Raw genomic sequence first — 8,362 nt, 5'->3', positions numbered from 1 at the left:
AAACAGATCTGGAGCCTGTAGCACTAGAACTCCACAAGTATCACGACCACATGGGCCCATAAATGAGCTGGTCATTAGGTGGGGATCAGCCTCTACATTGACAATAGACATGTGCTCCTTGTCTCCTTAAGACAAAGCACCCTGAGGTCAGACATAGTCACCATGCAGGCTAAGTGGCTACAGGGTTTTATTTTGGCTTCCTGTGAAAGTTGAGGCAAGCGGGGTGGTGAATGTAGATGGGAGTGTCCCTAGAGTTCATGGTCTTATGTTGGATACATGACCCCATCTCCAACTCTTAAGACCAATAATATAAAATCTCTGTGGAGCTCTGGGTGTATGCTCTACTGGGGCCTCCTCCCTCCACCCTCTGTAAAAACAATAAAATGCCCCACACCTACCACTCCTTATCACATTTCTTGGTTATTTACATGTATTTGTCTTTCCCACAACGCAACTTCCCAGAAAGTGGGCTGTGGCAGAATGCATCTTGCCAGACTCCAGCCAGCTACAGACATCAGGAAGAGGGTTAAAGATGGCCAGACACTAGGGGCAAATCCCCTCCTCTTCTCTCTAACCCCAAACCCCAAGTACCAAGGTAATTACACTTAAAGTTGAACATGGAAGTAGGCTTTTGTTACCTTTCAGGACCTAGAAGAAAGCATGTGACTTTCCCCAATATACAAGGAAAGGAACCCAATCCAGAAGAACCCAATGGCATGAAAATTACCACTGGACAATTCAGGGGATGTAGCAGAGGCCAAAGCAGATAAATATGTAACATGTCAGGGATGCTAAATGCTAAGAAAGAAGAAAAAGCAAGAAAGAGGAATAGGGCAAGAGTGTGTTGTTTTAAATTTGGTGGTCAGAGAAAACAATTTTGTTGAAGTGAGGAGCAATGTCTGTGATCATCTGGAGAAAGAATACTCGTGGCAGAGGAACTAGAGAGTGCAACGGCCCTGAAGCAGGAGCATGCTTCGCTTGTGGGAGGAGCAGTGAGTAGACAAAGTGGCTGGAGCTAGGTGAGTGAAGGAGAGAGCAAGGTCAGAGAAGAAACCAGCAGCCAGATCATATGGGGGCTTGTACACCTTCGCAACGGCTTTAGGTTTTGCTTTGAGTGAGATGGAACGCCACTGAAGGGGTTTGGAACCAAAAGCAATGTGAACTGACTTAGGTTCTACAAGGCTCACTCTGGCTGCAGTGTAGAGACCAATCAGAAGGAGGCAAGGGTGGAGAAGGAAAACCAACTAGAAGACAGTTGCCAGAGAGAGGTGAGTGAGGTGGCTTGGACCAGAGTAGTAGTGAAAGTGGGAAGAAGCTCTTGACTTGTAAATGTGGTTTAAAAGTACAGTCAGCAGAGTCTGCTGATGGGTTGGAGGTGGGGTGTGAGAGGAGGAAAGGGCCATGGCTGCCTGCAAATGTTTTGGCCTGCGTCACTGGAAGAATGGAGTTGCTCTTTATTGAGATGAGGAAGACTGAGAGAAGAGCAGATTGGGGCAGAATGGGGAGAATTCACCAGTTCTGTTTCTACCTATTGAGTGAAATACCTATTTGATTTCTTAGTGGAGGTATCCATTTCAAATGATAGTAGACATTCCAAATAATAGGCTCCCCCAAAGAATAATAATAGCTAATACCATTTACACAATGCTTTACAGTTGACAATGCTTATTCTGTTTCCACATCACCCACATAAGGTAATTTGTTTCTTTCCATTTTACAGGTAAGGAAGCTGAGACTCAGAAAGGTTCTGCACAAGAGAGGCAGTGTTTGAATGTTGCCTCACAGAGGTAGGTGGCAACCAGCAGCCAGTTAGCCTTTAAGAGTAGCAGTCAACCAACAGAGAGACCACCTCTTACCCAAGGCTCTCAGGTAGGAAGACCTAGACCTCCCTAGCCCTGTCCCCAGCCCTCTCACAAAGAAGAGCCAGCAGGAAAGTGGAGAACAGGCTGTGTCCCCTCCCCTCCCCTCAAACCACCAGAGCCATGGCCAGGTCTAGCTTCCCTGGGAGGGGCAGGGCAGGAGCTTTGAAGGGGAACTTGAGATGGACATTTCAAAAATGAATATTTTTATTTGTGTACACATTTAAAATTAATCTTGAAGACCAGAGGGAGACTATTCTAATTCCTAAAAGTAGCTGAGAATCCGTGGCATCCATCATTAAGCTACCCAGTGAAAAAAAGGGGTTTGACATGGCGTCACTGAGGGCAGCCATTGAAAAAGATCAAAAACCTTTAAGTTTATACAGGATAGGACACCCAGAAAAACCAGTGGCAATTGCATTTCCTTCCAGCCTTTTTCCCATGTATCTTTTTAACATTGTTCAGATCTTACCAGCTAGGCAAGTTTGTTTTTCCGTAACCTGTTGTTTTCTCATCACTACTTAATACAAACATTTCCCCCCATGGTCTTAAACATTTTTGTAATCATCATTTTCAAGTGGCTGTACACTAACCAGCCACTTAGTCTGCTTCCACAATTTATATACATCTTTGTGCATTGAGCTGTTGGGGGTTACCTTGCTAGATATCTCCCAATGAGTAGAATTATTGGTTTAAAAGATAGAAACGTTTTTAGACTTTTGATAAATTCTAATAATTTTCCAGAAAAGTTCTTCTAGCGGCATAGGAAAATAAGAGTGAGCCTTGGAAGATCTTCTGGTTCTAAATCTCAGGCTTTTATTTATTTACTTATTTATTTATTTTTTAAATTTCTGTGCTGGTCTTCTTGTGAAATGGAGACGAGTGCATGTGTCATGATCACGAGAATCAGAACCATGACCTCAGTAAACAGCAGTGGTGCTTGTTATAATGAGAGAAGATTTGCAGAATTCCTAGGAAATTGTCTTTGTTCAGTCACCCACACTGGCCCCCACATTGGAGGACAGTCTGCCCTCACCAGTTCTTCTTCTCAATCTGATGGCTGGCAGACTTTTCACAGCAGCTCCTACACAGTCTGAAATGACCCTTTTTTCCCTCAGTGACATGAAGGGGTTTGTCGCTTTGATTGTCAGCTCCTATCTGGGCTTCAAGGGCAAATTTCCCCATGTCCTGCTTTCTCTGAGCTCCTTGCTCCTCCCACACCCATTCTACATCTTCAAGTCCTAAGGGTACCTCAAGGTCTTACTCTAACACTATCTTCTCAGACCTGGCTGGCACTTCATCCTTCTCCAAATCATCAGAGCATTTATTTCCTTTCACCTCTCACATTACATTCTCTCTTATGGTACAGACATCCATTTATGTGTATGTCCCATGTCCTACTCTGTATTCGTAAGCTCCTTGAGAATGGGAATCGAGTCTTTCTTAGTACACAGAATATCTGTTCCATGAATTAGTCGTTGCTCAGTGCCAAGTACTATTCTAGGTATTGAGAATACAGAAATGAATTATCTTTGCATGAATACCATTTGCAAAGAAACCTGGTCTCCTATGGGGAGATCAATTCATAAAAACGTGATGCAGAAGTAGAAATATGTGCAGAACAGAGAGATGGCACAGAGGGAAGCACAGTGATGGAGCCCTGGGCTCCACAGTCAGGCAGTTCAGGACCCCACTTGGCTCCGCCAACTTCACAGCTGTGTGACATTGGTGGTTACCTTTTCTCTCTGGGTCTCAGTGAGAATAAATTAGTACCTACCCTACAGGGTTGTCAATACACATAAGGCCTCTAGTGTGGTGTGTGGCACATGGTAGTGACGTAATAAATGAAAACTGGGGTGCCTGGGTGGCTCAGTTGGTTAAGTGTCCAACTTCAGCTCAGGTCATGATCTCACAGTTCATGAGTTCAAGCCCTGCACTGGGCTTTCAGTTGTTGGCACAGAGCCTGCTTCCGATCCTCTGTCTCTCTCTCTCTCTCTCTCTCTCTCTCTCTCTCTCTCTCTGCCCTTCCTCTGCTCTCTCTCTCTCTCTCACACACACACAAAAAGAAAAAGAAGAAAGAAAGCTATCTCCCTTCTGGAGGGGGAGGGAAAGCTGTGGAGACGAGGGGCCATCTGAGCTGAGCTTTTGAATAAAAATTCCTCAGGTAGGCAAGAGATAAGGACTTTACAGGCAGAGGAAACTACATGAATAAGCAAATAGTTTATCAGGATCCAAAAGCCCTGCCACTCATGGAGTTTGTGCTCCTTAGCATGGACACCAAAGTAGTCAACAGGCTCAAGGCATGGATTTTGACTCAGAAGAGGAGAAAATCAGGAGCGAATGCCCTTGCAGGAGGGAGAGAGATGTCAATAATCACGCAGTTTCCTTTTCAGTGTTGCTGCAGGCTTTGACCTCTGTCTGGTATGGACAGGCCACCAGATAGGGCACCAGATTTGGGGAGGGCAACAGACTTTCCCTGAAGCAAAAATAAATTATTTGCCTGTTGTGCCAATCCATAGTGATACAAAAAAGCTTTATTCAGAAGCACCTACCTCCACACTGCCTTGTCCTCCAAGGAAACTTGTTTTGTTAGGAAGAATTCTTCTCTTAGATAAATATTTGGCATTTCCTTTCACAGCAGTTTAGCAAGAGCTGCAGATCCAGACATTAATTGCTCTACCCTCCTCCTCTCCACCCCCGTGAGAACTGCTTCACAGGGTATGAAGGCACCCTCCACTCTCAGAGAGGTGCAGAGGAGGGTCAGAGGTAGCCATAGGGAGGGCGGGGAGCTGGCTGTGTAAGGACTAGAATTCTGGAGGCCCTGCTGCCAGGTACCCAGTGGCTAGGGATGATTATGTAAATTAGAGGAAGTCCCACCAGCCCACTTTCTCCAGGGCCCAGGATAGATTTTAGAGATGCTGCTGATAACATTAGGGTCAGTTTCAGGGTAACTTTAGGGTGAGTGCTGACTATTGTCACTCAAATGTAAGGGAGGGCACGACTGTGGAATTTCCTCTTGCAAGGGGCCCTCAAGAGAACTGGGAAATTCTGAATTCACTGCCCAGGCTGGCAGCCATGACTTCATCCCTGGTGCTTCAGAGTCCAGACCTTTCAGAAAAGCCAGAAAGCAGATAGATAAGCCCCCAGAAGAACTGGGGCAGATGGTAATGGGATTCATTCACCACTCCCTCCAACTCCTTCCTTTTGCCAGCTCCCTGCCCACTCTCTTCCCTTTTTCCTTCCCCTCCTACTTCTACCCCCAAAAGCAGACCTAAAGGAACACAAAAGGACCAGGAAACAGGACAGGTGACCCCGGCAGACAGTTCTTGTTCTGAGCACATTAGGCCCTTCTTTGCATGGGCTCTGAAGTTCTCGGAATGACCTTGGTTTGGCAATGTGGCATTGCACTCTGCATGGATCGATGGATTGATCCGAAGACCAAGAAATCACAAGCTCTGCGGGTCAGATAAGCTTAACTCACACAAACAAGGAGCCCGTGGTGGGCTGGGACCCCAGTCTGGGTGAAATCCAAGATTTGAAACCAGGGGAGGACCTGGAGAAACAGGCTTGGGCAGTGGTCAGCAAACTCTAACCTCAGGGACAAGTCCAGCCTGCCACCTGTTTTTGTGCAGCTCGTGAGTTATGAATGGTTTGTACCTTTTTTAATGGTTGGAGACAAATCAAAAGCAGCAGAATATTTTGTAACATGTAAAGATTGTATGAAATTCAAATTTCAGTGTCCATCAGTGAAGTTCTGTTGGAGCCCAGCCATGACCATCCATTTATGTATTGTCTGTGCCTGGCTGCTCTTACACAATGGCAGAGTTGAGTAGCTGTGACAGAAACCATATGGCCCACAAAGATGAAAATGTTTACCCTCTGGCTCTTTACAGAAAAAGTTTGCCTGTGTTCATTATTTTGAGAGCGTAGCCTGGAGAAGGAGATAGTGCAGGTAAACTAAAAGGGAGCTTTGTGTTTCCTAATGTGCTCATAATGGATCAGTCCATGAAATCCTCGCAGCAGCCTCGTGAACAGGAACTGTTTGCTATCCTTGTTTTCCACATGAGGAAGAGGAGACACACCTGCCAGAAGTCACCCAGTTAGAAAGTGGTGGCGCTGGGCTCTGCACCCAGCTGGCTATCCCCAGAGACCACTGTGAACCAGGGCACCGTGGTGAAGACCCAGGAGGGTGAGATTCAGATGCCCAGAGCCATGGAGGGAGAGCCTCCCAGGTGGAGGGTGTTCCATGGGTGAAGGCCCAGGGCTGGCAATGAATGGTGCACACTGAAAATGTAAGGAGCAGAGTGGGAAGCTCCAGTTGGATGGGACAGCTGGGGTCAAGCCATGACACTTCCGGTGCAGGGTAGTCGTGAAGAAACAGTCTGGGCCTACGTTCAGGTTCTCAGTGTACCTCTTAAAGCTGTGTGTTTGGGGCAAGTTGCTTAACTGTAAAAATAGTGTCTACCTCTTTGGGCAGCTGTAAGGACAGACTGAAGCAATGTGTGTGAGGTGTTTAGAAGGGCACCTGGCACTCAGTAAACACAACATGTGCTGTTATTATTGAGGTTATTGTTGTCAGAAACTGGATGTGTTGAAGGTTGGCATAAACAAAGGCCTGATACATGAAAAATGAAAGCACAAGTGGGGACTTGTGCTTGGGGCATATCAAGTAAAAAATGTGGGATGGGAGCCAGGGAAATACATACGAGGCAAGTTGTAGTGGAGAGTTAGTTTTGGGGATCCCCCCCCCCAAGGCTCTAGAGGGACAAAGGAACAGAGAGAGTCAGGGAAGGGCTTAAAGTTCACTGTCACCCATCAGGAGCCTGGCTTTGTGCCCAGCACCTGGTATACATTATTAATCCTCACTACAACCCTCCCAAGTCAGTCCTGACACCCCCATTTTACAGATAAGGAAGCCAAGGCTTGGAGAATTGCCAGAATTATAAGTGTCTCAGAAAGTATGTCCGGAGACTAGCCATAGCCCCAAATGCAACAGGCCTCCAGGTCCCACTTTTGGCTATCAGTGGACAGATTTCTCAGTAGCCCTATGTACCAGGGGTTCCTTGGTGCCACAGGGCTTCCCTCGCCTATGCCAGCGGCAGAGATGGGTGATCACTGCTGTGGGGAAGTGAGGCCAAGTCTTTGCCCAGGCCATCAGGCAGTGGCTGGACAGGCTTCTGGTGTGGCAGCTCTGCCTGGAGCAAGTGACTTGGGAGTGGGATGCAAGTCACCTGAGAGGGTTACCTAAGCATGAAGAGTGCTTACCCAATAGGGTCTCTGTGCACTCTTTCCAGCACTAACCCTGGCTTCCTCCGTGGCTTTTTCGTGCTGCACTGTGCAAGCCCTTGTCCCAGGGCCCTGGCAGAGTAAGGGCCTGCTCTGTGCTGAGCACGGTAGTGGACATTTACATGTGTGTAAAGGCACTGTTGCTGGAGCTTGGGAATGAAAGTTCTGGAGTCAGAGGTCAGAACTGAGTTTGTATGCTGGCTCTGACACTATGTGACAGGGGTGGGTGGGATGCCTCTACCTCTCTGAGCCTGTTTGCTGGCCTGCAGGAGGGGGATGGTAATGGAACCAACTTTACAGGTTGTGCTGAGAATTAAGCACAGAAAATGTTAGCTCATGATGGTCTCCCTTACTCTTCATGCCTGTTTATCTGATGAGGAAATTGAGACTCAAAGATTTGCCCAGGGTTGACAGCAAGCAGATGGTGGATCTGTACAGCCAAAGCTCAGGTGTTTTTTTGTGTTTTTTTTTTTAATGTTTATTCATTTATTTTTGAGAAAGAGAAAAAGTAGGGGAGGGGCAGAGAGAAAGGGAGAGAATCCCAAGCACGTGGGGCTCGAACTCAAGAACTGTTGAGATCATGACCTGAGCCTAAATCAAGAGTCAGATGCTTGACCGACTGAGCCACCCAGGCACCCCCAAAGCTCAGGCTCTTTACCCTTAACCATGGCAAAGTAATTCCACCTTTACGCACCCATGTTCTGCACAGCTTTCCTCCCTCTGGCCTGAAGGGCACAGGTGTACAGAGGAGATGCAGAGGTTGGGAGGCAGGCAAGGGTACCTCCTCTTGCTGCTCAGGCCTCCAGGTGAGTAGTGCTTTGGAAGAAGCAGCCTGCTTGCTTTGTCGTCCCCCTCCTGCCATGCACAGATACTGCTTCCTAACTGTGGTCCCTCCCTGTCCATGGACATGTAGGGGTTTTGCGGTGGGGGTGGGGGGTCTGGGGGAACAGGGCCAATGATGTCTTTAGCTCAAGGCCAGATTCTCTGCCTTGACACCTGGAGGGTGCCACCAGCTGGCAGATCTTGTGGTCACAAGGCCACATGAACAGGGCCTCAGCATTTCAAAGTTGCCCTTTCCTCTGATACTGACACCAAATGGCCCAAGCCTCCATCCCACACACTCCACAGAACCCAGCAACTTTCCCAAGATTTCATGTAGATGGCTTAGAGGTTTTTTAAAAAATCCAGCTCAGAGCCTTTGCCTTTAAACCAGAGCA

This window comes from Puma concolor, chromosome D3 (genome assembly GCF_028749965.1).
Source record: "Puma concolor isolate L17-30 chromosome D3, mPumCon1.1.hap2, whole genome shotgun sequence".
In the NCBI taxonomy this organism is placed as follows: Eukaryota; Metazoa; Chordata; class Mammalia; order Carnivora; family Felidae; genus Puma; species Puma concolor.
Note: the sequence above shows the minus strand (reverse complement) of the source record.